This window comes from Amblyomma maculatum, chromosome 1, assembly GCF_055883805.1.
Source record: "Amblyomma maculatum isolate TAMU_Amacu chromosome 1, ASM5588380v1, whole genome shotgun sequence".
NCBI lineage: Eukaryota > Metazoa > Arthropoda > Arachnida > Ixodida > Ixodidae > Amblyomma > Amblyomma maculatum.
This window is the reverse complement of record NC_139344.1, coordinates 52,844,026-52,871,436: the sequence shown is the minus strand read 5'-3', so window position 1 is coordinate 52,871,436 and position 27,411 is coordinate 52,844,026. Positions and strand designations below refer to the sequence as shown.

At 48.0% G+C, this 27,411-nt stretch overlaps 2 long non-coding RNA genes across 2 annotated transcripts; both read right to left on the bottom strand.

Annotated features, from left to right (window-relative positions):
- Positions 1 to 1,673: 1,673 nt before the first annotated feature.
- On the bottom strand, positions 1,674 to 3,968 carry LOC146202382 (uncharacterized). Its single transcript, XR_014703694.1, has 2 exons — positions 3,597 to 3,968; positions 1,674 to 2,072 (listed from the first exon to the last, which is right to left on the bottom strand). It is a non-coding gene; the product is annotated as an uncharacterized LOC146202382 (long non-coding RNA).
- A 3,101-nt stretch (positions 3,969 to 7,069) lies between these two features.
- On the bottom strand, positions 7,070 to 10,098 carry LOC146202381 (uncharacterized). The gene is made up of 2 exons (XR_014703693.1): positions 9,678 to 10,098; positions 7,070 to 7,193 (listed from the first exon to the last, which is right to left on the bottom strand). It is a non-coding gene; the product is annotated as an uncharacterized LOC146202381 (long non-coding RNA).
- Between the last annotated feature and the right edge of the window lie 17,313 nt (positions 10,099 to 27,411).

Genomic DNA, 27,411 nt, shown 5'->3' with positions numbered 1-27,411 from the left:
TGACACACAAGCGATCGTTATCTGAAGAATGGTGGCAACTTAGATGGAGAAATGTTCATGTCAGGCCGCACAACAAAAAAACACTGAAATTGTGAGATTCAGCAACTTCAGCTACAGAATTTTTTTTTATCGCACTAGCAGCAAAGAAGCCAGAAGAGTCCGAAGAAGCTCTGATTTCAGCTTTTAGCGATTCAGGTACTACAATTACAGTGGCCAAAGGTGCACACAGTTTCCGTACCCACTTGCTTTTGAGTATGTACACGATCGCTGCATGTTCTCAGTTTTATCTCTGTTTAGGAGGGTGTCCACAATCGTTAGCAACGATCTGCTGATACTGGCACACAAGCCTGTAGTTTTCACGTAGATAGGAACCTAGTGTATACTTGAGCGAAGGCTCTCCAGCTTATGATACAAACTATTTGTAAAAATAAAAATAATTATATGATTGTACAGGGATTTTGGGGAAACCCAACAGGTTGCTTGTTTTGATGGATGTTTGGAAGGAATTACTAAGTGAAATGCTCAAGTTCATAGGTCTCTTGTTCGTCCAACACGGGCATTATGAAACTTCACTGGCTGAAGCTGCATTGGAATGAGGGCAACATCTGCAGTGGTTTGCTTCCACCAGGAACAATGCTGTGAATCTGCTTCATAGTAGTGCTGGTGGAGATGGAGAAATGTTCATGTCAGGCTGCACAGTATCAGCTTGTGTGCTGATACTGGCACACAAGCGTGTAGTTTTCACGTAGATAGGAACCTAGTGTATACTTGAGTGAAGGCTCTCCAGCTTATGATACAAACTATTTGTAAAAATATAAATATATGATTGTACAGGGATTTTGGGGAAACCCAACAGGTTGCTTGTTTTGATGGATGTTTGGAAGGAATGACTAAGTGAAATGCTCAAGTTCATAGGCCTCTTGTTCGTCCAACACGGGCATTATGAAACTTCACTGGCTGAAGCTGCATTGGAATGAGGGCAACATCTGCAGTGGTTTGCTTCCACCAGGAACAATGCTGTGAATCTGCTTCATAGCAGTGCTGGTGCTCCTCAAAGTGGCAGTCCTGTACAATGTAGACCAGCTGCCACAAGTAAAGCGCCGGTACATCAATCAAGTGCGAAGCCCTCACAGCCACATTAGGCAGGATTTGCATGTAGCTTCCCGAGAAGAGCTCAATAAGCAGATATTTAACCTTCGTGGCACACCAGCTCAAATTTTGTCACCCTCTGCAAAATGTGCCAACCATAACAAAAAGTTGACAAATGCATGAAATGAGTTGTGCTATGAGCAAAAGAAGACCGGGCTTAAAAATAATGTTTCTAGCAATTTGGCAAAGTTACGAGAATGGCAAGCCTTCACAATGAACCACATAACACATTGGTTCCTGGTATTTGGCTTCACTGCATTTTATTGGTGTAGTCGGGAGTATAGGAATTTCCAACTCGCAACAACCACCCCATCTTGATACATCAAGGCAACTGCTGCAGACATACAACAGATCCGAAGGCATGTCGCCTAGCACACATTACAATAGATGCTGTCAAGAGAGTGCAAGAAGTGGCCGATTCCATGCCAAGTTACTTAAGACAATGCCATGTTTCGGACACCATCACATACAGAGAACTTTTGCTCAGATAACCACAGCTGTGTTATCCCCGCAAGGGTCAAGTGTTGTTGTATATGACAAACTCTTTAATCCATGCCAGGCCTGTTCACATATCAATCTGTTGCTTTAATTCTAAAGGCTGAAAACTAGAGAGGCAAAAAATTGCAGTCACACATTTGTGCTTCTCCACCTCCCGCCACGGCAAATCATGCGTCCAAAATCACTCTGAATGCTTTCCAAATAATAACATATCAGCAAATGCAAGGGTGACAATATTCCACAACAAGATTAAATACATTGCAAGCAAGGTATTTTAAACTTAACTAGGAGCACGCTCTAAACCAGTAGAAGGAGTGAGAGTATCCATTTGGTCACACCAGTTACAGCGCACTGCACTACCGAGGTAGCAGAGGAATCCAACTGGTGGAAGAAACTCGTACGTCGGCCCCGAGTATTCCTTGCCTCTGCAAATGTAAATAAATGAGAGCAATACTGCAATTACATTTAGTTTGCATAAATTCAGCAAACTCACTCACAGTAGAATTTGATTCGAGTAAAGCAAGTGAGAGTGCCTGCCGCAGAAGGAAAAAGGCAGCAACGAGACTGGCAGTCAATGCTAGCACAAATACAAATATTTAGCACACTTGCAAAACACTGAAATAGCAACAAAGAGACTAAGTTAAATCATGTGTGCAGTAAGTGCGGAATATGCTGCGGCTTGCATGGAATTGTAATGAAGAGTGCTTATAGCAGCAAATTACAAGCTCTTTGACAGGATTACGAGGTAGTACATGCAACGGTGCCTCACTCTCCTCAACAAAACATACCACCTCAGGTTAATTATTGCTTTGTTTTCAAATAAGCTGTCAATGGCCTTGACAGCAGCTGGAAGCGAAGCACTGCCCACTATTTATGGGGGCATTATTTCTGCTATCATTCCCAGTTTTCTCAAAGTGATGACGCAGTTGGAGCAAGCAAAAGATATATATTAGGGAACTCTGCGGTAGCGACATGCATCTGAAGTGTTAAATCTATATAAACAAGCTCAGTGAGTTCTACCAATGCAGTTATTTTCGTAGTAAAAGGGGCAAATACTCTCATGGGCAGGAGCCTATGATAGCCGAAGAGTCACCCTCATTGCTGCATGCACCGATGTGAGTACTCGACAGTGGAACGTGTGAGCATACAAGCACAATAAATTCGTGCGGGTATACGCCCGTATCTTGTAACCATTTCGTGCTGAGCAGTAGGCACATTTCACTCCGGGGCTCATTTCGCACTGGGCCAGTTTACATTTATACTGTCTCTCAGCTGGCCAGCAACTCCCCTTCTTTAGCGCTTCGTCGACACTGCAAAGAAGCTGACCTCTTGCACTGCAGCACCACGTATGGGCCGCATGGATGAATACCTTACGAGTTTTTTGACAGAAGCACGACCGTTTCTATGGGCCCAGTCACTATCTGCTGAAGCTGCGAGGAAGGCAATAAAACCTCCTGATCATAAACCAGCGCGTTCACGCTGGCGCACACCAAAATGCCTGCTACTGCCCAAACAAACTAGGCCACAAACGAAGAATCTTAAAAAAAAAAAAAAAAAAAAAAAAAAAAAAAAAAAAAAAGCAAATTACAAACTTCCGTGACTGTCGACTCACAAATAGTTTCACATCATCTGTAAGTCGCCGCGTACGTCCCAATACCCCAGTGCACCCCGAAGACAACAGCAACCGGCGACCAATCGGTGCACATCAGCAGGTATGCAACGGTTGTTTCAAGCGCGAAGAAACGGGATCGACGCCATTATGCAGTCTCCACATGCCTTCGCCCGGAGACTGTCGCGTGATTACGCCGCGTCAGTAATAGTGACTACCGCATAGCTGCACTGCCGTGTAAAAACTCGTTAAAAAAACTGCAAGACGGTAGCAGAACGCCGACAAGTGCTTTACCTAGAGGTTGCGGGCATGTACGAAACACCATTCGCGTACGACTCACCGTAGTCGGAGGCTGCAGACAGGCCAGGGACAGGACCGAAGGCTGCGCTGTTGAATTTAGGGCGACAATCCACGAACTGAATCAGATTTTCACCGAATTTGCATCTATCGGGATGATGCCCCGCAAACTACAACAAGCCGACGCATGAAACGCGACCTAGGGCTCGCAAAGCGCGAGCACCCGTTGTCCGAAAAGCGCGCCAGCTTTTGTTCGGGTGGCTCGGGCGCATCTGAGTTTGAGGCTTATTTCCAGAAAAAAGCAAATACTAAAAGTTATTTGACGTCACATCCGTCGAGAGAATCAACGCATCCTCCTTTCCACTTTGGTTCTGGGCGCGCATGCGCAGTTCACGGAGCCGGCTCTCTGCAAGTTCAGGTGTGTCAAACATGATTCGTTTGGTACTTAGAACAGTTCTCAGGGGGCGCTACAACTTTTGCTACAACAGCATCATCATCATTATTATTATGACGTCACGTTGGAGTGTTATTTCGCTACCATGTGTATGTTTCCTCGATGCGCGCGCGCGCGTGGCAAGCGGTAGAGCGCGCGCGCGCGTGGCGAGCGGTAGAGGTAGAGCGCGGTGGAAGAAAGACGGCGCGGTCGCGCTGCAGCATGGAATTCTAGAGCACTGTAGCATGAAGGTGTCAAACATGATTCGTTTGGTACTTAGAACAGTTCTCAGGGGGCGCTACAACTTTCGCTACAACAGCATCATCATCATTATTATTATGACGTCACGTTGGAGTGTTATTTCGCTACCATGTGTATGTTTCCTCGATGCGCGCGCGCGCGTGGCGAGCGGTAGAGCGCGGTGGAAGAAAGACGGCGCGGTCGCGCTGCAGCATGGAATTCTAGAGCACTGTAGCATGAAGGAAGAGAAAAACTTCTTGCGCTGCAGCGAGCGCGCCATAGAGTTCCTTACACTAACTAGAGGGAAAGCTGAGGGCGCTGCCCTTCAGCCACCATGGGCGCGCTAAGAATCATGGGCCGGTGTGCTACTTGTTGCGGGGCAGTCGGTTTTTCTCGGGTACGTGGAGTGGCGTTACTGCAATGTTTCTTTTTCGTCATCATCATCATCATCTAAAGGTGCGTACATAGACCGCGAAAGCCATAGTAGCGAAGGCGCAAAAGCAGACGTCGCCAATAAATGGTGTTTGTTTCTCGAAATGCCACTAAAAACTTCCTTAAGTGATTGCACAACCATAAATATTTTTATAACGTTTTTCTGTTTCAAATTTTGCCTATTAAGTGCGAAATATTGGTATTGGTGCTGCTCAAAACTAAGCCAATAGGAGAAAGAGCCCTCGCTTATATTGGATAAATATCACACTGACATACTGTTTCTCTCTCTTTTTGCAATTTATAGTCACAATATTCAATCTTAAGACATTATTTACGGTAGGACAACGTTTATCTTTGCATTAGTCTTGGCCAAAAGTTGTAGTTCTGCACTCGGTAGCTCTCCGGCCCATGATGCTTTGAGCGCCCATGGTGGCTGAACTGGCCGTCTGGAAACTCCATGTAAACGCCCATAGACGGCAGCAGAGCGCGCGGCCGCTTAGTGAGACCGGAAGAGAGGGCAGCCGCTGGGGGCAGCACGTGTTCTGGGGGCCATCCTGGCCTCCTGGCCACCGTGCTCCTGGCCATCCTCTTCGCCGGTACAGTTAGTCACTGTAGTACAGTGCTCTAGAATAATGGGCAGTGTCTCGTGCGAGGGCAGAGCATGGGCTCTTTTTGCGATGAATGCTGCGCCATCGGCCAGGGGGCGCTTCGTGTAACAGGTGTGCGCAGCGAGCCGTCCGCTGGGCGTATTGACAAACCATATCCCGTAGGAGCACTCGAGCAGACGATGCTCTGACGCGCAAGCACGTGACACAACGTCACTTCCGCGAGTAGCAGCGACGCTGTTTCTCCCTAGCGCCTTGTGCCGAGACTACTCATGGTTTCAGTTTCGTTTCATGCAGGGCTCGCATTTACGTTTTTTTCCCGCTGGTGTTTGTCAAAAGTACTCATGTTTCGGTGTCGTTTTCGCGCAGCGCCCGTATTTTCGCACGGCTGTTGGCTGAAGTTCACGTAAAAATAACGCGAATTGCCGTCGGCTAAAAGTTCGGTCACGCGATCACGTTAATTTCGGTCCAGTGACCACTGCGCGGGCTTTTTGCTCTGGTGTTCTGTAAACGTCGGTCGGTTACCGGTCACGTGTTACGTAAATTTCAGTCCAGTGGTCACTTGCGCGGCTGTTCTTGTTCTGGTATTTTCTGGAATCGTCGCTCGGCTCGGCTACACCCCGAAGTTTGCACTTCTCCCCATCCGCACAGCTCCACGCATTTCGTCCGGTGCTTCTGGGTTGTACGCACGTGCACTTGGCTCATCCGTTGCGCGCTGCGCTAACCAGGGTGATTTTGTGCTTGGCGAACTTGTGTGTCAATTGCGGATAACTAGAGATGATGGACGAGCTCCCAGAGCCGCTCGAGCTCGTAAAAGATGAGCTCGCGTCAAAAGGGCTCGGATCAGTGTATCGCGCGAACCTGACAAACGAGGCAGCCGTCAACGAATGGCTGGAAGCCTACAGCGTCGAAACCAACAAGTCTTGGATTGTGCAAAAGGTTCAAAAGGATGGAGAAAGATACGTACTTTGCCGATCAGCCAGTATTGCTCATAGCAGTATATTTCAATCGTTGTCAAATAATTTATACTCGGCTAGTGCTATATGTGGGTTGAATTTCAGTCAATTTAACAAAAAGTGGAGCTACATTTCTCGCTTATACACTGGAGTCGAACGTACACGAGCGCAATATATTAGGCGATAGTTTCCATGCAGACCAATGCAGTTAGCTGGCAAGCGCGAGAGAAGAGGCTTTTGAAGGAAGTCATCACCTCGAAGCTAAATGACTAATTGTAGAAATGATGACACAAAGTGCTAGTCACATGCCGTCAATCTGATAGCTTTCCCTTGTAAACGTTCGTAAAATCAGTTTACAGAAAAAAAATATCTTAGCCAAAGAACTTATACTGAGTGAACATCTAGTGAATATCTGCCGCAAATGTTAATAATATATCATTATAGTATACATTATAATGTCCACGTTGAAGAGAGTAGAAAGTGGACATGTACCGAATACCCACATATGCCCACACATCTCTTGATGAGATATTAAATGATATTCTGTAGATATGTAGCCAACATCTTTTTAGGGATCAGAGCAATTGCTGAAAAGTGCCAAAGAAGATAATTGTTTATCCAAGGTAAAAATTTCCTACTGGTTTCTTGCGGGGATCCTACTAGTTCCAGTAGTACTGGTTTATAAACACATTCCCCATAGCCACTGGAATCGGTAGCGGCTGGGTCTCCCTGCAGAAGGTCGGTTGGGTGCATTGGTTCTGGTGGGCCTGTTGACCTATGAAAATCTTGGTGCAGCAGCTGCCTAGGGCCGCACTATCAAAATGAAGACAAGGGCAAAGGTTTCATAAGTATGAATCATACTTTATTATATTCCATGTCTACAAAAGTTCTGCAATCTGCGTGGACACTTTTGTCTTGCTGTGTGGTACTGCTGCAGGTGTTCCAGCTTCAATCAGATGTTGCAATGAAGTTAGCTGCACAGAAAGATTTTTTTCAGAAAAACATACAGCACCACACTACTTTAATTTGAATATCAACAATTTGGAAAGCAGCCATTCAAGAACAATGCATTTGGATTACGTTTGTGTACTTGCATCGCCAAGGGCTTAGATTACTTCCAACCAAAGCCATCATCTCAGCTTTTAGACATTAGTTGATGGCATGGTACCCTGCCAATTTAACAGTCAAACCATTCCATATGTGACACACCACAAATTGTTAGTGCTGTGCTTCGCATGCTATACAGCTGCTTACAGTGCGATAAATCATGTTTCTGTCTAGTTTGAGCTTTTTCAGAATCAGTGCGTGGCGAGCCTGCGTATGCATTTGGACCAGAATATGAGAGTGAAAGTGTGTGCAATGACAACTGGTGCATGTGGAGAATATGCACTTCATGTGTTATATGTAGACTATGCGAGACAAGTGCAATCCACTGTGTGCGTGGTCTTCTCTATAACTCGAACCAATTCACTGCACTACAACATTGTCATCAACCATTTGTATCCTCATTCTCCTTTTATTTCCCTTTTCTCCCTTCTCTAGTGTGGAGCAGCACGCTAGGGTCATATTGCTGCTGGCTGAACTCTCCACCTTTCTTTTCGTTGAATTATTTTCATCGCTATCTTGCTTATTCACTGTGCTTTGGGCCTCCTTGCAAACACAAATGTGGCTATTTGCAATTCAAAGTAGGTTCTTTGATGGCTGCCCAGTGTCATTTGTAGAACTGAAGTCACATCTGCCACTTTTTCCTGCCGAAAAGTTGAAGGCATTTGCCAGTAAAACAAACTGCTTCTGCATAAATGGTTTACAATGTATTGCTTGCCGTGCATTTACTAAACAGCAAAGGCATTGTTTCACCTAAATTTAGAAGCAGTGTATTTCAGTTTTGTTTAGTATAGTGTCCCAAATTGACTTAGGCTTTGCAGGATTCTGTAGTGTAGGTCTCCGGCTCATTTTTGACCAATGATTTTTTTTAACATGCACTGACATCACACAGTAAATGGGTGCCTTACATTTTTCTCTATCAAAACATGGTCACTATGGCTGGGATCGAACTCAGGTCCCTCAAATTTAAATGCCTAAAACTGGTTGTTTCATACTATCTCCTAGACGACTTTCATCGGGGTAGCCTTGTAGTACCTAATTTACTATAGCCACAAGTCCTTGTAGTACCTAATTTACTATAAACACACTTGTGGCACATGATGATGACATTAACAAGCGTTTCTTTGAAATGTTGGATTGCTAGCTGACCAGTGTGCAAACCATGAGGGAGTGATGTCAAAATACTCTGGTTCTCCCCTCTTCAAGTGTTGCTATAATTTGTGAGCTTAATCCTTTAATTTTGTAGCAATGATTCCTTCTTCAAAAAGATTGGTAGGCATAATGGTGCATGTACAACATGTCACCTAATTCAGAAGCTTTTGAAGCGGCTGTAAGATAGTTTGTAATTCAAGTTAGCCAAGGTCACTTTGAGATGTATACAAGGAATAAACAGTTGTTGTGAAAACCAGCACTTATTTATTTGACTCAATATTGAACTGCACCATTCTGCGTAAGCATGTTATGGGGTGCCCACAACTTCAAAAATAAAGACTGTTGTTTCTTCTTGCCATGACACTTGAGCAGAATACCAATCACATACATAAAGAGTTACAAAAAACAAATTACACAGCATGCTATGCCACTGCCTCTGCTTAACAGGTGCAGTTAAGTTAGCTATTGTGCTCAACAAATGCCTATTCAACACAGTGCTCTCAAACAAGCGTGAGTACTTTAAGAGGGTGGAAATTCTGGCTGGTTGGTGCATGATCTGTGGCTAAAAACAGCGCTAACACGAGACGAAGCAGACGAAACAGCGTCGTGCCCCCTCTGCTTCGTCTCGTGTCAGCGCTGTTTTTAGCCACAGAAGCGTGAGTACTTGGTTATCGAGTTCACCTAATATCCCACTACTTTCAGAATCAATAGTTTGACGTCGCCAGATTATGGGCTTCAGAAAAGGGCGGTTGCCGCTATGACCAGGGCGCCGTAATCATGCGTGCGTTCACAAAACGAGAGCATGTTTTCATTTCAAGGATTATTACCGCTAATTTCAGAAAACTGGCTTCGCTGTTCCAGCATGTTGCCATATGAAACATTTCCGTATTTAAATGCCGGAAACTGGAAAAAGAAAGAAAAAAAAAACAATCCTGAGTGAAAACAGCTGCTCACAAGGTAGCATAAAATGAGAGACGGCCTTTGAGATGTAATTTAGCATCGATAGTAGTCTACATTTGCTCTTGGGTAGGCCAGTAGCTTTAGCATCCTTAGCGAAGACCCCCGAGCAGCGATGCAGCATCACAGCAAATGTTGCACAAATACACCACGTAACCAAGCTTTTTTTTTTATCTCTTTTTTCCCCCCTTTTTCCCCCCCCCATATTCCAGCGGTGCTTATCTAAATATTGCAGTGCTACTAACCAAGGCACTTTCAACGATTAGTGGCTCCAAGGCGAGCTCCAACGGCGCTGCGCAGCTTTCTTGGAATCGACACACTTGCACATCCAGCACCAGCACAGTCGGCATCCAGCATGTTTAGGCAGCAAAAGTTCAGCAGTCGTGGCTTCACAAAATCGCTTGCTGTCAGAGTCAAACACCAGACTTCGAGATGACGGCCAAGACACTTGTTTCGAACTGCAAACATCACAGTATCCAGCATCCAAATGGCACGGCTTGGGCCACTGCATTTATAAAGCTTCAAAACTGCGGCCGCAGCACCCCTTAAGCCACAGGCACTACCACTAAGCCATGGTAGAAGGATACGCGTTTGTCTGGTTAACCAACGCCCCAACGCCAGCGTCGGCGAAGCAACGGTATAACAACGGCGCGAGCGTCCGCCATCTTCCTTTGGCATAAAAAAAAATAAAAACAAGCAAAAAAACAACTTAAAGGAAGTGACGTCGTGTCACGTGCTTGTGCGTCAGAGCGTCGTCTGCTCGAGTGCTCCTACGGGATATGGTTTGTCAATACGCGTCCGCTGGCTGCGCTGCCGTGAGCGTCGGCTCATCGTATCTGCACTGCGTGGTGCGCCTAATTCGATATTTAATGCTTGGTGATCGCCTACTTGCTTAAGAATTCTAACATTTCAACCATAATGCATTGTTCCATGGTCTGCGCGGCTGTATGGCGCTGTAATGCCATCGACGATATTGGTACAGTGAACTAGAATATTTCACTGTAATATTGGTGCGGTGCGCGCTATTAGCCACGAGCTAAATACAGCATAGGTCGCACTTCGCGTGTGTTATGAGTGCATCTCGTGTTTCCGAACCTATGTAAGTCTATTGCACACACTTGGATAAATATGTTGCACAGAAAGAAATTCATTCCAAGCCTGCGGTGTTTTGAAACTCGCGAATCTTTCAATTAGTGCCTCCGCCTCTACTGGATTTGAAATGTCTTGCGAACAACTTTTTTCCTCTTATAGAAACTTTCGCCACAAAAGCCTCCTCACCCGATTTTGTAGCCGACATATCAATTTTTACAGCTTTTTCAGGGCCAATTTGCTGCTGTCTCCGGCAGCATCCAGCTCACATGCACTCGGCGTAGTGGAAAGCTTTTTTTCAGCGTGGCAAGGCGATCCTTGACCACATTTCGGGTGTTTTAGTAACCAGGCTGCAGGATCTGCTTTTCAGCCATGTTGTAGTGGATTCATACTAAACTTCTGAAGCTCTAAATCTCAAATGTAAAGGCGAGCACCTGTCCTCACTTCTTAAATAGTTGCGATAAAGTGGAAATCCTCATTGGCTTTTAATATAAGTGAGAAGCAAAACATGCAGTCTGGTTACTTTTGGCAAAGACGGCACATTCGTTTTTCTTGGCAAAATCCCCCCTGTTGGGCTCCTCGGGACTGTCGCCGTCAGATGTCGCTGCTCTTCATGAACTAGCTTGTAAACACCGTCTCCGCTTCGCTGCATGAACTGTCTGTTCACAGATGTACTTTCATTTTCTTTGGCAGCGACTTTGAAACATATTTTGGTGCGTCCGGAAAGATGGTCGGAACGGCGTCATCAGTATGTGACCGGCCTCTACTCTAGTTCACCGTTGATTGTTTTATACGTGCGCTGAATGAAAACTTGATCAAAATAGCGCTCGCACACAACGCTTGCTTCGTTCAGCACTCTGTCTGCTTTCTTGATGTTCTGTGACCAAATCTCACAGCGATCGGCGTCGATGGATACACGGAAGAGAGAGGAACTCCCTTGCACAAGCTGTAACCGCGCTGTTGCAGCCCGGCACTGTCCCTTGTGTCGCGTCGTCTTTCCGTCGTCGTGCACGCATTGCTTAGATGTTCAAGTGGAGAGCACAGACCAGGTTTCAACAACACACCAAGAAAGCGCAACAAACGGCGAAGAACATGCAGAACAACGAAACACGAATTCCTCAAATCAACGCGCGAAAACGGTCTGCGCTCGTTTTTGCATGCAAGCGAATGGAGCTCGGCTCAGCGCACCGCACGCCTTGGCACACCTGTTACTGGCAGCGCCCCATGGGTGTCACGCGCGCTTTCATCCTTTCATCGCGGCGGCGACCTCGCTCCACTATTGTTCCCCGGCGCGTCCGTTCTGCTGGCGTGTCTACGAAGCACCGGCGCGCGCGCTGGTAATTTCGCACTTAAATCAGCATTAAAAGGCCCCAGTTCTTAGATATTTATTTTGCGATATTTACACCCCAACTTCTGAGCAGATAGAAACTTTCGTAACGCTGACTAAACAAATAACTCAATTTTCGAGCAAACAGAGACGCGTCGTGGAGCACGCACCGGGCGCGCTTCTTGCGGATTGTTGTCACGTCTGGCCAATTAAAGAGAAGCTCCATGACATGATGCCGCCGGTGCTATGCCTCTTGGGTAGCTGTTCGACGCATGCGAAATGAAGGGTCGCTATTTATCCGCCCCTTGTTCGCATCGCAACCAGACACCGATTACATGGCGGTGAAGGAAGCAATTGATCAAAGCACTGTCGGGGAGGTTTGAGCGCCCGCTTCATCCTCGCGGGTGCACTATATCGTGGGCGCGACAACCGTTGCCACACGAGAAACTGCGCTGCGCCAGATGGTATCAGAATGAACGTGGCGCTCCAGTGGCAAAGTGAAGTATCGAACACAAAAAAGCAAAGCTATCTGTAGCCGGATGCGCGTGTCTATCTCAGACGACGGCATCCACACGGTCAGATTGGGGCTTTTGCCGCGCGTTCGATCTGCGGTTCACACTTCATGCAAGCATGCATAGGACTGCATGAAAGAAACGAAGAAACTGTGCACATAAATGAAGGTAATGAGCGTCGTCGAATGATTAAAATAAACGATTGCAGCCAAAAAACATTCTGTTTTAATGAGGCACTTCTTCATGACCTTCACAATTTCTTAGTTTCACTAATAATATTTGGAATACGTTGCTTGCTCATTGAGCTTTATCGTATTTTTGCGCAATCCGTGTTTTGGTGAAGGTAAGGCTCGAAAAACATCTCTGGGCTGCCCGATGCCACAAGCGCATCAGGAACACCACGCGTACGAATTTCCGAATCATTCACTACGGTGTCTGCCAGCTAATTTGCAACGCCAAGACATAAATGACAAAATACAATATTATGCCACAGTTGAAAAACAGTGTGCGATACACAAATGTCGTAGAATCTTGAATTCTGCATCTGCGACTTGCGCAAGGGCGTTATTGAAGTGGCCGTAATTACTAGCGCAACGAAATTATGCAGTATGGTTTACGCTAAGGAGAATAGATTGACAAAGTTTAAGAAATATAAGAAAAATTATTTGTCTTCAGAAATTCTCATTTTTCGCTGTTTTCTTGAAATTAGCGCGATCGTACGTCTGTATATTAAAACGTTATATAAATGTAGGCTTTCGCAGTTTGATAGATAAATATGCTGAGAACATAGTGTGGAAGTATTGCCGCTCTACCACAAACATTTTTTGAGACAAAGGCCAGTAAAATAGGCAAAATTTCATTTCCTGGGCCGATTTCGCCCCTCCGCGATGGTGCAGCGGTTAAGATGCCTGACTACTGTGCCGCAGCTCCCTGTTTCGATCCCGACCGCCGGCGGCTGCGTTTCGATGGAGGCGAAAAGAAGAGGCACCCGTGTGCTGTGCGATATAAGTGCACGTTAAAGATACCAGGGTGGTCGAAATTACTCCTTAGCCCTCCACTGCAGCACCTTTTTCTCTCTTTCCGCTTTCACTCCCACACTCCTCCCTTCCCTAAAGGCGCGGGTCAGGTGTCCACAGAACATTTCTGACAGATACTACGCCTTTCCTTCCCTGTGAAAACCAATTATTATAGGTTAAGAAATTTCATAAAAACAAACTAGTTGTTTCTTATAAATTTGGTGGAAAGGAGTAGCCGGAACCGCTATACGGCACTAACCTCTCTTTTATTGTTCATGTAAATAAAAAAAATCTACACTTCCCAAAAAATCAAAATTATCTGAATACAAACAAAAGCATGCATATTTTTAGTGAGACCATTTGTAGTTGCATAACTTTATTATAATTTCTATAATCAATGTAATCAATAACCAAAGTTGTCAAAAACAAGAGAGAACGTAAGCGCGGCACTCCACTCCTTCGTTATTATTAATTTCCTATGCCCCGAAAAACAAAAGTTTGGCAGCAAACCCAATTGCAGATATCTTCTTTCCAGTCATCGGGCAACAGTATATAAAAATTTTAAAATCAATTTATAAGGTCGGCCGACCATTTTTTGTTTGATCTTGCATGGAATCGCCCCATAGCATCCTACCTTCAAATTGGGCTGTAATGCATGACACGCACGTGTAATGACAATAAAAAGAAATGTGAGCAAAGGCGCGCCGACGGGTTCCGCTGTTTAAATTTCTTATGTCATGTTTACATTTGGGTTGCAGCAAAAGCCTTTTACAATTGTCCGTAATGCAATAAATCAGGACATTAGCGTGTTGTTGCTATCAACCGGAAAAAATAATAGCGAGAAACAAATCAAACAGCGGAGTCCGCAAACGTAACTGTGTCCATTTTTTTTTCTGCTCGACAGTACCTGAAACTTTGCACATGTTGGCAGCTGTCATCTTGCACACCTTTGGATTCTTTTTATACGGCGCTCACAGGACTGCTTTAAGGAAATATTGTATTACTCGTATTTGTCGTAAACCGCAGAGCTGCATATGAATTAAGAAATCATTCATGCGGCCCCGCGTCGAATTATGACCTAGAAAATGGGCAGAAATATAAAGGTACATACTTCCAACCAAAATAAAAAATATTTTCAAGCAAGCGAACGCCCGTATGTGTCAAAAACAAGCGCCCGTCCTAGGCGCGCCCATAGAAACGCCAGCGAAACGAGCGACGAAACAGGCCCCCAGTACCGGTGCTGCCTCTGGCGGCCGCGCCATGCGTAAAAGTCGCCGCTCCACGCGGCGCCGTCGGAGCAGCTCTCTTTCTTCCACCGTGCGGTAGAGCGCGCGCTTGGCGAGCGCGTAGACACGCGCAACATGCGCGCAACCAAGCATGTTGCAACCCGCCCGCTCCTCGCCAGTTTTAGAATAGGGGGACCCTATCGGTTAGGGGGATAGGGTAATAGCGTGGCGCGAGTGCGCATGCGCAGAACCACGCGTGCCTTGGGTTTTTTGGTCAGCGGACGACGGTCACCCTATCTCGGCGGAATAGCGTGACCCTATCGCCCCGGCCAAGCGGCGGCCGCTCGCCTCGGCACACATTCGTCGTTACCGCTCCATGGTGTCACGCGTTCACGCCAAACGAAAGGCCATCGAAGCTTGTGCTATGTCTCATGATTCTCGCGCCACCAAATTTAAGCGATAAAACGCCCCAGATTGTCTGATTGCTTCCGGATTTACCGAGCTGCTAGGCTTAGCCAGTTCGCATCGTTTGGTTGTCATGGGGACCAGGCGTCGGAAAGCGCGGAAGGTTCAAATGAGGTTTCCCGCCTCAGCCTAGATTGGTTAAGATTGGCCGATTTCGTCTTGTCTAAAAAAAAAAAAAACAATTATATAACTGGTATTTTTAAGATAGTTTTGTACAATGACAGCAGTTCCTGTTTAATGAAATAACGTCGTTGGCTTTTATATATTTAAATGCTTTTCACGGTTTACCGCCAGGGCGCTGCAAACGATGAACGCGTAAAGCCCTGAACGCGAGCCCCACAGCACCGCCGCTCCGCCATAGAGAAAGAGATTGGTAAAGAGCGGACACTATCATAGGGCCCAGCGGCCCATTTGACTATAGCGCACCAAGCGGCCGGCGGAAACTACTTCCGGTCTTGCTGAAAGGCGCGCGATTTGAATGCTAGCATGTGCTACCCTTTTGGAGCCGGTCACGACTCGCATGAGGCTCCGCTTTCTGCCCCTTCTTGTGCCATTTCTCCACCGATCTGCACAATTCCTGCCATCAGGCAAGCAACGTGAGTGTTTCCGCTTCACTCTGAGCTATAGTTCATCGCCATCAGAGCAGAAGTAGTCTCACAAAAGCAGCAACAAGCCGGCGCCGTGAGGCGGCCGCGCTAAATCTACCATCAGGCCTAGCTCGGCGTAGTCGAAGAATAGAAATAGAGCCCCCATCATGGCATACAGTGTGCAAGGAGAAGCCGTTAGCAAGGATATTTTCGAAGAACCGGACTGGGAAAGAAGTAATTCGTTACCGCAAGTCGAAAAACGCTGGCGTCCAAAGTCAAACCACGAAGAACGCGGATCCAGGACAACAACAGGAGACGGCGGACATGAAGACGCAGCGTCCCCTTTCTCTGCACCCCAGACGTCCTCTCCCACGACTACCGGAGAACGACTATAAAATCATCTATAGGCCAACGGGAGGCGTCGACATTGGCAAATACTCCGAAAGGACTATCAAGCATGCAATCATCACAACTGCAGGCATACCTACGCAAGATATCGACAAAGATTCGGCAAGACCGCATCAAGTCAAGAACATCTTCACAATCTCCACCCCGAGTCAGGACAACGCACTGAAGTACGTGCAAGTAAAGAAAATCCAGATCGAAGACAAAGAAATCAACATGTCCTCGTACATCGCCCCACCTGATCGTGCGGTGCAGGGCACAATATACAGAGCCTACGAGAACGAATCTCCGCGAGAAATGATCGCAGAACTGAGGAAAAGAAACCCGAACGTACCCATAGTTTAAGCCAGAAACATGGGTAAAACATCGAAACCAATCTTAATCCATTTTGACTCACAAGAATTACCGGGAAGCATCATTTACTTCGGAATACTGTTCCCAGTGATTGCGTTTGTACCCAAAGTCGAAGCATATGTACTAACTGCAGAAGGGTCGGACACCGTAGAGACGTATGCCCGGAGCCCTGGAAGAATATCTGCCTCTATTGCGGAGAACCGCATTCGACGGAAACAAAATGCATCCCGGTCTGCATCATCTGCGGCGGAAAACATCAAACCGGAGATCGCGAGTATAAGAAAAGATTCGAAAGGAATTCGAGACACTACTGGAACAGGAAAGAAAGGCAATCCAGATCCACTGCCAAGAGCGACACGAAGTCACCGAGGGACCGTTCAGATTCGTTCCCACCTTTGTACCGAAACGGATCAACTAGCAACAGAGGCCGCAGCAACAGCAGCAGCAGCAGCAGCCACCGCGGACGCCTAGCCCGGGGGCAAGCATCCTCAAACAGGTGAGCTGGTCAAATACGGCCTCCCACAGTCAGTCAAACCGAAACCTAGCGCAAGAGCTGCAGGTCCTCCATTCTAAATTTAATGAACTTTCAAAGAAAATGAGCATAATTGAAAAAGAAAATAAACGACTCAAAAAAGAAAATGACGATCTTAGGAACGCTATGCAACAAAAAGGAAAGGCGTCTCAAAACACAAACGCGTCAGAGGAAACGATCACTCCAGTTCCCACTACGGAACAAGAGGGTCCAAACCCTAGAAAGAAACGAGCAGTAGCTGGTCACCAGCCCACTCTCGCGGAAACTGTTGAGCAACCCACACTTCAGAGTAGTCAGCGCTCTGAGAAACTAGAGGCAGTAACAAATAACCGCTTTGAAAAGTTAGAAGTAATACTTGAGTCCATAATAACCACGCAAAAAGACTTCAACCAAAAATTCGCCATTATAGACAACATCCTGCAAGATATTCTCCTAAGAATTCCCCCAAAAGTTCAGGGGCAAACACAAGAGCTACAACAGCCTCATGGCCCCGCCTAACTATATAAGGGTATGGTAGTGGAACTGCCGATCATTTCTCAAAAAGAAAGGCGAGTTACTTCTTCACATGCAAAAAACAGAGAAAACGCCAGATATTATCGCACAAGAATGCAGGTGCGATCGACCGAAGCTGCCGGATCTAACAAGACGCGAGGCCGACCAATGGCGCAAATTACAAACTGGCAGCTTCCCACACCCCCTCTTATACAGCAGGATCTTTCCGGATCAGATAGCCCCCATGTGTAAACACTGCTCAACTCCGGCCACACTCATACACATGGTGTGGACTTGTACACATTACAACACAGACAACACAAACACCCCAGAGACGTGGGAGTCTCTCCTGTGTACTTCCGAGCCAGCAGGCCAACGCTGGCTTATCCAGCGCGCGGTGGAGGCCGCGGCATCCCAAAGGATCCCCGCCGACCTCCTCTAAGTCAGCGCAACCGGCCCTTTGACTGGTCCCCTGTTTTTGGGCGCAATAAAAGAGTTCACCACCACCACCGGGCTTCAAACCGCTCCACGTCCAAAAGGACCCGTATACCGCTACGCTAGTCCACAGAACTTTAACGGTCATAAACCACGAGCTCGAAAACGTGGATATTGACTGCATACTGCTAGAAATTATCCCTTCGAAAAGGAACAAGGCGCCTTTATTCGTGCTTAATCTATACAGTAACTCAAGAGCTGGCTATTCACCAATTCAGAGAGTCATCGTTCAAGCCCTTAACATAGCCAAACACAACCCCTTAATCGTGGTGGGAGACTTTAATGCTCCCCATGTAGAATGGGGGCATGCCAAGACCACAGCTAAAGGGAGATCCTTAATGAACCTTGTAAGGTCGTCAACAGTGCATGTTTTCTCGAGTTTTCTTTTTGTGTGTGTTTGTGTTTCCTGCCGTTTCGGGCAGCCGGCCCGCGAGGCGCGCGGGCGGAGCGGCGCCCGTACCCAGGGAGGGGGGACCTTTTTCTTGTTTTTGGGTTACAGTGTGAAGTGTCCCTGCTTGTGCGCGTTATCTGTTTTGTGTCTTTCTTGAGGGGCGAGGGGTCTCGCGCATTGAAAGGCACTCTGCCGTTCTGTGTTTGGCCTGGTGGTTAGCGCGCGAGGCTCCGAACGCCGTCGGCGGACCCCGTCGAGCGTCCGTTTGGTGTTTTTTTTTTTTTTATTTTGTATGTGTAAAGCGCGGTCGTAAATCTCGTGCGCGTCCTCGAGAGTGGAATGCCAGTGGTGGAGGGGCCGGGGTTGGGATGCTTCGGCGAACTGGACCTCGGCTATGATTTTCCGCGAATCTGTGTGAACGAGGGGGGGGGGGGGGGGGGGGGGGCACCAAGGACGTTTTCACGGAAACGGAAAGCGCGCGAAAAGGACGAGGTGCGGTGGGTGGCCCGGGGAGTTGCAGCCCGAGCGAAGGAGAAGACGGACGTTCTCCCGTACGCTCGCTTGGGACGACGGACTGTCCTAAGCCGGAGGGCGACCCAACTCTGTGTTTGATTTGTTCTTTCTCTCAACTGTGCTGTGTTTGTTCATCGATCCGACCTATTAGTTTAATTAAATCAGTTTGTCAATTTAATTCGGCCCATTGAAATTATTTCGGCGAAGCAAGGAGACGGGACCATAACCAACGAGAAGAAAAAAAAAAACTTCAAGAACCATCGAAAAGAAGTTTTACTCTCGCAGCCGACAGGATCACCGTCTCCCGTCAGCCTTCGGCGATCACAAAACAGCTTGTTCAGCAGGAAGACTTCCGGGCCGATGGACAGCGCCTGAGGAGGAGGTCTCCGTCGAAAGAAGGCAGCACGAGAAGACAGCAACATTGTGGCCGACGGACCGAGCCATCACTTCAGATCGACGGACCGACACTGAAGCTAAGGAGTTAGCGGCGCAGCATCGAAAGACGCCCAGCTGGTGGCCAACGGATTGAGCCTTCACTGCGTGTAAGGTGCGAGCCGCCCACCAGCGAACGACGCCACGCTTCACGGCCAAAGGACCGAGCCAGCGGTGTTCAGCGCATCAAGGAACTGAATTCAAGCGCACCAGCCAAGTGATCAGGAAGCGAAAGTGACATCTGCCGCTAATGGACTAGCGGTAGACTTTCGTGTTTCCAAGTGTTACATCGCGCATTGGCAGCGGAGAGGAGCAAAGCCCGGGCGCAGGAACGGCAGACGACGCGGTAGTCGGGGAAAGCAGGGGGCTACGCCAGCGGAAAGGTGAGTGGCCCTTATGCTGGTCCTCGGAACCCACTGGTGCCGTGCGTTTTGTAGCGAGTAACAGGAATTGTGCACGATACTGCGTAGCGGTGCAGTGGTCATGAAAATGAGTGCGGAGGAGAGCGGAAGTGATAGCGGAGTTTCAAGAGCAGAGGAGGCGACGGGGGCAGGCGAAATGATGGGAACAATAGGATCAGCAGGAGCAGATAAAAGCGGTGGCGAAGCTCCCGATTCAGCTATGCGACGGCTAGAAATGGAGCTGGAGCTTAGGAAGACCACGCTGCTCATTGAGCGGGAAAAAACACGTCAGTTAGAGCTGCGAAGTGGTGGACCACAGGGCTCGCTAACAGATGGTAAGCTGACGCGCGAGGAATCACTAGCGCATTTCGCAAAACGGCTTAAGAGTTTACTGACCGCAATTCCCTCAGATCCAGAGGTTCCAGTGTGGCTCGAGGGAATCGAGGGCATTTTTCGTTCCTATAAGGTGCCTGAAGAGGTTAGAAGCCATTTAGTTTTGCCTCTGGTGACCGCGAGAATCCCACACCTCTTTTCTAAAATTTCAGCCGAGGAGCTCGACAGTTACGATCTGGTAAAAAGGACGATTCTGTCCGAGTTGCGTCTGTCGCCAGGTGACTACCTCAGGCAGTTCCGCAATGCGCGTCCGGCTCGTGACGAGACCTGGCAGCACTTCGCGTCGCGAATTGAGAGCTACTATGCTTTTTACATGGCGGCGCGGGGGATCAAAACGCTAGAGGGCCTGATTGCTCTGCACGTGGCTGACCAGATGAAGCAGACACTGAGCACTGAGGCGTATAAGTACGTGAAACGAGAGGAGGGGGACGGTTGGGTGAGGCCACATGAGATAGCGAGATTGGTGGAGGCTTACGAGGATTGCGAAGGTAAGGGGTCGGGAAGGAAGCAAACAGTTGCAGGCAGAATCCCCTCTGGCAAACAAGCAACTTTGCAAACGTCCGGCCTAGCTGCGCAGGAACAGCCAGTCTCCTCGAGATCCTCAACATGCTTCATTTGCGACGGACCACATTTCGCTCGCTCTTGCCCTAAAAAAACAGCATCTGGTGACGCGCATAAGAAAAGCGTGAACAGAGTAGTGCAAGAAAGACTTAACGCTGTCGACAACTATGACAGCGGAGCGGTCGGACGGGGAACGACCCGCCACTTTCCGCCTTGCGGGGAGCCATCGGGGAAGGATGGCCTCGCGTCACTAGAATACGTCGACTTGAGATGCGGCGAGACGGTTCTGAGGGCCCTGATCGACACGGGTGCAGAGATAACGGTGATTAAAGAGGGCGCCATACCGAGCGACCAGGTGGAGGTGGTGGGCAATATACCACTAGTGGGAGCTTTTGGTGCTAGAGTGGTAGCCAAGCTCGCTAGAGTGCCGCTAAGCATAGCAGTAGATCGGGATCGGCAGATCAGAGAGAGTGCGTCGCTGTTGTGCGCCGTAACGAGTGAGCTGGCGGCCAGGGAAGCAGACTGCTTACTCTCTGCAGAGGCTTGGGACATGCTTAAGCAGGCCCGCAGCAGAGCTTGTGAGATGCCCGACATGAAACTAGTGGAAGCCGGGAGTCTAGGCACTGGCAGCTGGGGAGAGCAAGAACTTCGGCCGTTTGGAAACAACGAGGCAGATCGGAGTACGGATGAGGCACTAGTGGCCGCTAACGAGACACACCTCGAGGCGACGAGAGCGCAAGAGAATCATGTATTCCGTGAGGCGCAGCGGTCGGACCCGGGCCTCGCCGATGCTTGGCGTCAGGGGAAAGCGAGTAGCCACGGGATGTTCGTACGCGATGGCTTGCTCTACCACAAAGACAAAATTGCCGACATACTGTATGAGCAGCTAGTGCTGCCTAGGGAGAGAAGAGACGAAGTACTGATGCTGGCGCATGAGTCCCCGTGGGGAGGGCACCTAGGAAAGAGGAAAACAATGAACAGAGTAAAGATGAGCTTCTACTGGCCGGGTGTTAACGCAGACAACAACGAACATTGCAGGACCTGCCATGGATGTCAAATGAGATCAGACCGCCGAACAGCAGATAGAATTCCTATCGCCCCGCTCACGCGGCCTAGTTACCCCTTTCAGGTGGTGAACATCGATGTTATCGGGCCGCTTAACCCCCCGTCAGCAAGGGGACACAGGTACGCGCTTTGCGTCACCGACCTACATACGCGCTGGCCAGAAGTCGTCTGCCTAACGTCGCTTACAGCGCGGAAGACGTGCGACGCGCTTCTTAAGATTTTCTCGCGCACCGGCGCCCCGGAAACGATATGCAGTGATCAGGGTACTAATTTCGCCGCTCAGATGACGCAGCTACTCTGCGAGAAAATCGGCAGTTCGCCGCGGTTTTCCACTCCGGAGCATCCTGAGAGTAACGGCTCCGTCGAGAGATGGAACCGCGTTTTCAAAAACATGATTTATCATGTAATGGAAAGTGACAGGCGCAACTGGGACAAATGTGTACCTTTCCTGCTCTGGGCATACAGAGAAGTGCCGCATGATACAACGGGAGTCTCTCCATTCCAGATGCTCTACGGGAGACACCCGACGGGACCCTTGTCCATACTAAAGAAAACTTGGTCAGGAGAGGTAGATATCCCCAATGATCTTAGAGAACCAGCGGCTCGATACTTGGAGAAGCTGAGGGAGCAGTTGCAATTGGCGGCCGAGATGGCGGGGCTCACCGCCACCGCGAAGCAGGGAGCTTATGCCGCGCACTGCAACCGCCGTGCCCGACCAAAAACATTCAACGTTGGCGAGGATGTAATTTTGTTTCGCACGGACAGTCACGGAAAGCTCGGCGCAAGGTGGTGCGGCCCCTATAGGGCCAGTTCGAGGCCCCGCCAGAACTCATACGAAATTGAAGTGGAAGACGGAAAGAGAAAGGTGGTACATGCAAATCACCTGCGCCCATATCATGCGAGAGTAAGCCACACAAGCGTGATTTTTGGCGAGGATGCCGAATTCGGGGAAGTCGAGTGCGCCCCGCCGTCTAATGAGCAGCTTGATGGTTATTTGCCGTCCAGTGCGACGGAGCATCTGACTCTGTCCCGGGATGAGCAGATACGCCAGTTGTTTGGGTCATACGGAGATGTACTTCAGGGACGGCCGGGAGCGGCGCGTATCGGAGAACACAGGATAGTACTGAAAGAGGGGTTCATCCCTTAAAAGCGGTATACCTATCGCGTGCCTCAACTCCTCAGAAAGGAGGTAGCGAGACAGGTGGACGAGCTGCTAGATTTAGGGCTCGTATATCCGGCTTCGAGCGCGTTCGCCCATCCGATGGTGTGCGTAACTAAGAAGGACGGCTCTCTCAGGCTTTGTGTGGATTACAGGGCCTTGAATGCCGGTACTGTGGACGACGCTTTCCCTATGGCCCGCCAGCAGGAACTAATCTTTCGGGTGGGTGGCGCGAAATTCATTACCCTAATAGACCTAAAACGAGGGTACTGGCAAATTCCTCTGGAAGAAGAAAGCCAGGAGAAAACAGCCTTTGTTACCCACGTCGGGCAGTTTGCGTGGCGGGTCATGCCCTTCGGACTGAAAAACGCGGCCGCGACATTTCAAAGAGCCATGAACGAGCTGCTACGGGCACACCAAGAGTACGCTTGCGCGTACTTGGACGATATAGCAGTATTCTCCGGAACTTGGGAGGAACACCTTGATCACCTTAGGGCGGTGCTCAGTGCTCTACGCGAGGCGGAATTTAAAGCCAACCTTTTAAAGCACCAAGGACGTTTTCACGGAAACGGAAAGCGCGCGAAAAGGACGAGGTGCGATGGGTGGCCCGGGGAGTTGCGGCCCGAGCGAAGGAGAAGACGGACGTTCTCCCGTACGCTCGCTTGGGACGACGGACTGTCCTAAGCCGGAGGGCGACCCAACTCTGTGTTTGATTTGTTCTTTCTCTCAACTGTGCTGTGTTTGTTCATCGATCCGACCTATTAGTTTAATTAAATCAGTTTGTCAATTTAATTCGGCCCATTGAAATTCTTTCGGCGAAGCAAGGAGACGGGACCATAACCAACGAGAAGAAAAAAAAAAACAAACCTCAAGAACCATCGAAAAGAAGTTTTACTAACCTCCTCCAGCAACGAGGTTTCACACAATATACAGATCCCCTACAGCCTACTAGGATTGGAAACAGCGTCAACAGAGACACGTGTCCGGACATTACGGCCGGAAAAAACTTACCGAATGTTAGATGGTCTAGCACTAGGCAAAATTTAGGAAGTGACCACTACATCATCGAATGGGAAATTCAGATTGGAAGTTTCAAAGGTCGACCTAAAAAGCATAAAATCACAGATTGGGACACACTCAGAGAGCGAATAACTACGATTCTGATTCTATAAGTGACATCCAGGAATGAACATCCAATCTCCTAAAGGATACGGCCACGACAGAAATAGAAAATGAACTCGAAGTAAGCAACATTGACAGTCACTTACTTCGCATGTGGGAAGCTAGGCACAGTATGGAAAAGAGATGGGCTGTGCAAAAACACAACAAAAGGCTTAGGGTCAAAATAGCCAACCTAAACAAGGAAATTCGAGATCACGCGTCCCAGTTGGCTCAGCAACAGTGGCATCAAATATGCGACAACTTTAATGGAAACATGTGTACGCGAGATGCGTGGAATTTACTGCGACATCTTCTCGATCCCGAATCCAGCAAAGGAGTTAAGAAGCAGGAAATACAAAGACTCCTTCACGTTAATGACCTCACGAACGAAGAAATCATTAACGCTCTTAAGGCTCGCTATTTCAACATCTCTCGTGACAAAGAACCCCTTCCGGAATATAAAGGCAACCCGAACCCTCAAATAGACTCCAACATAACGGAAGCGGAAGTTAGAGCAGCTATTCATAAAATCCGCACGGCCTGGACACCCGGCGCGGATGGGGTCACAAATACTATGCTGAGAAACCTAGATGAAAACTCCATTTCACAACTTACCAACTTCGCCAACGAATGTTGGAATAAAGGATCCTTACCGGAAACGTGGAAGCACGCCAAGGTAACTTTTATTCCGAAACCAGGGAAAAAACTTTCAATAGAAAACCTGAAATCGATATCTCTCACCTCGTGCCTAGGTAAATTATTCGAGCACGTAGCCCTGGCAAGGCTTTAGTCGTACATGGACGAGTGGGATCTGTACCCTCATACTATGTTGGAATTCAGACCCCTTTTATCCACACAGGACACAATGTTAAGGATTAAGCACGAAATCTTGGCACCCGAGATGAATAACAGGTTAAAAGCCATATTAGCTCTTGACCTTGGCCTTCGATAATGTGAACCACAAAGCTATCATGGGTGCCCTATCCGAGCTGCAGGTGGGCGCCAGGATGTATAATTATATCAAGGCCTTCTTAACAGGTAGGACAGCAGAAATTCAATTAGGATCTATACACTCCAACAAATTCCAACTAGGGGACAGGGGCACAACGCAAGGCTCAGTACTGTCCCCATTTCTCTTTAATATCACTTTAATAAATTTGGTACGCAAATTGGAACAAATCCCAGATCTAGAACACTCTTTCTATGCCGACGATATTACTCTATGGACAACGAAGGGTCACGCCGGCACAATTGAGGACACGCTGCAGCAAGCAGCAGATGCGGTAGTGGAGGAGACGGAGAAAATTGGCTTGGAATGCTCATCTCAAAAATCGGAACTTTTAGTCATTAAACCAAAAAGATATACTAAAGCCATTAACGCAAACATTAATATATACATGGATGGTTTCACTATCCCGAGAGTAGAAAAGTTACGCATACTGGGTATGTACATTCAATGAAACGGCAAAAACATGGATTTAATCCAAAAACTCCGAACGATAAGTAATCAAACATCTCGCCTTATTCGGAGGATATCAAACAAAGAAAGAGGGATGAAAGAAAAAGAGACACTAAAACTTGTGCAAGCATTCGTTCTCAGCCGCATTATATATTCCACGCCCTACTTATTCCTACAGGCCAAGGAAAGAGAAGCGATCGATTCCATTATTCGGCAGTCCTTCAAAACAGCACTCGGTCTTCCCATTTGCACGGCTACCGAGAAACTCATGCAACTGGGGATACATAACACACTAGAAGAAATGATCGAAGCACACCTCACGGCGCAGTACGAGCGGTTGACCGCAACATCGACCGGAAGACAGATACTGCAAAAGACCGACATACACTACGAAGGCAGACACACACAGGTAACGTCGGTTCCCCGTCCAATACACAAAATTCTGGTAGTCCCTCCACTACCTAAGAACATGCACCCGGAGTTTCACCTGCAGCGTCGGGTAGCAAGGGCCCAATCATTAGAGAAATACTATTCCAGTCTACCAAATACAACATATGTGGACGCAGAGGAATACAGGAATAAGAGAGCCTATGCCCTGGCACTAGTCGATCACAAGTATCGCTTACAAAATTCAGCGACGATAAACGAAGTACGAACGCCAGAGGAGGCAGAAGAGGCGGCTGTAGCTCTGGCGATTGTCACGACGGACTCCAAATACATTTTTAGCGACTCAAAAACAGCCATTAGAAATTTCGCAAAAGGTAGAATTCATCAACCGTCAGCCAAAATTTTGAAATTTTTTTATTACTCTAAAAACGCACGTTCGATCAAAATTTTGTGGGTCCCCGCACACGCGGGTCATCCTGGAAACGAGGCGGCGCACCAGTATGCCCGAGGATTCGTCGTAGGCCGGGAGGTGCGTTACCCCGTACTAAGATCGGCTCGCGAGAGAGACCCTACGTACAGAGGAATTACGAATTGGTATAAAAACAACAGACTGAAATATCCAGAGCCCCCCCCACTATACACTCAGCAAATCACAACAAACACTACTTAGAAAACTTCAAACAAATACGTGCTTTAATCCGTATAAGCTAGCACAATGGTATCCAGGCGAATACAGCCCCTCATGTTCACTTTGCGGTGACCAGAGGGCAAATCTCGAACACATCATGTTTAAATGTGAAAGCATGCATCCACCGGAGGGCCTGCAGATTACAAATTCAGAACAGTGGGAGGCTGCATTGCTTAGCTCTGATCCAAGCCGGCAACACGCCATCACGGCTTGGGCCAAGGAGGTCGTCGAGCGCCATCGAGCGATGACCACCCCTGGGGCGGCTTGGGGAGAGGCGAACTCCCACGAAGAAAGAACTTTCCCAATTCTCCTCAATAAAGTTTCCTCCTCCTCCTCCTCCCTGCCCTTTTGGCGCATAATTTTGGTTTTACATGGTCTGCTAGTCTATTTTCAGCATGCATAACAACATGAAAAATAGAGTTCCAGTTCTCTGAACTGGCAATCAACGCAGCTGCGCCACAGCCTTTGCAAAACAGTATTGCAGAAAAGACGCCAAGTGCTTTGTGAAATGAACATTTATTTTGCTGCATATAAAACACAACAGATGTAGACGAATGCATTGACAAAACTTGGCTCCCATTAGACGATGTGCACAGTACAGAAAAATAAAAATACACAACGAGAGAAACAGCACTTAGGCAGAGAAAAAAAATAGCATAACGTCGATTTCCGAATTATGGCAAATGATATGTAACAAAACAGGTATTATACATAAACTACACAGTCCCAGTCGCGGCTACCTTAGCAAGGAACTTGTATTGTTCAGGGCAGAGAGGCGTACTGACGCTTGGGGGAAGGCCACACCGTTCACTCGTCGCATTTGCCGTGCTTCTGCTGCAGACAGTGGGTCCATGCAGTGCTGTTGGAAA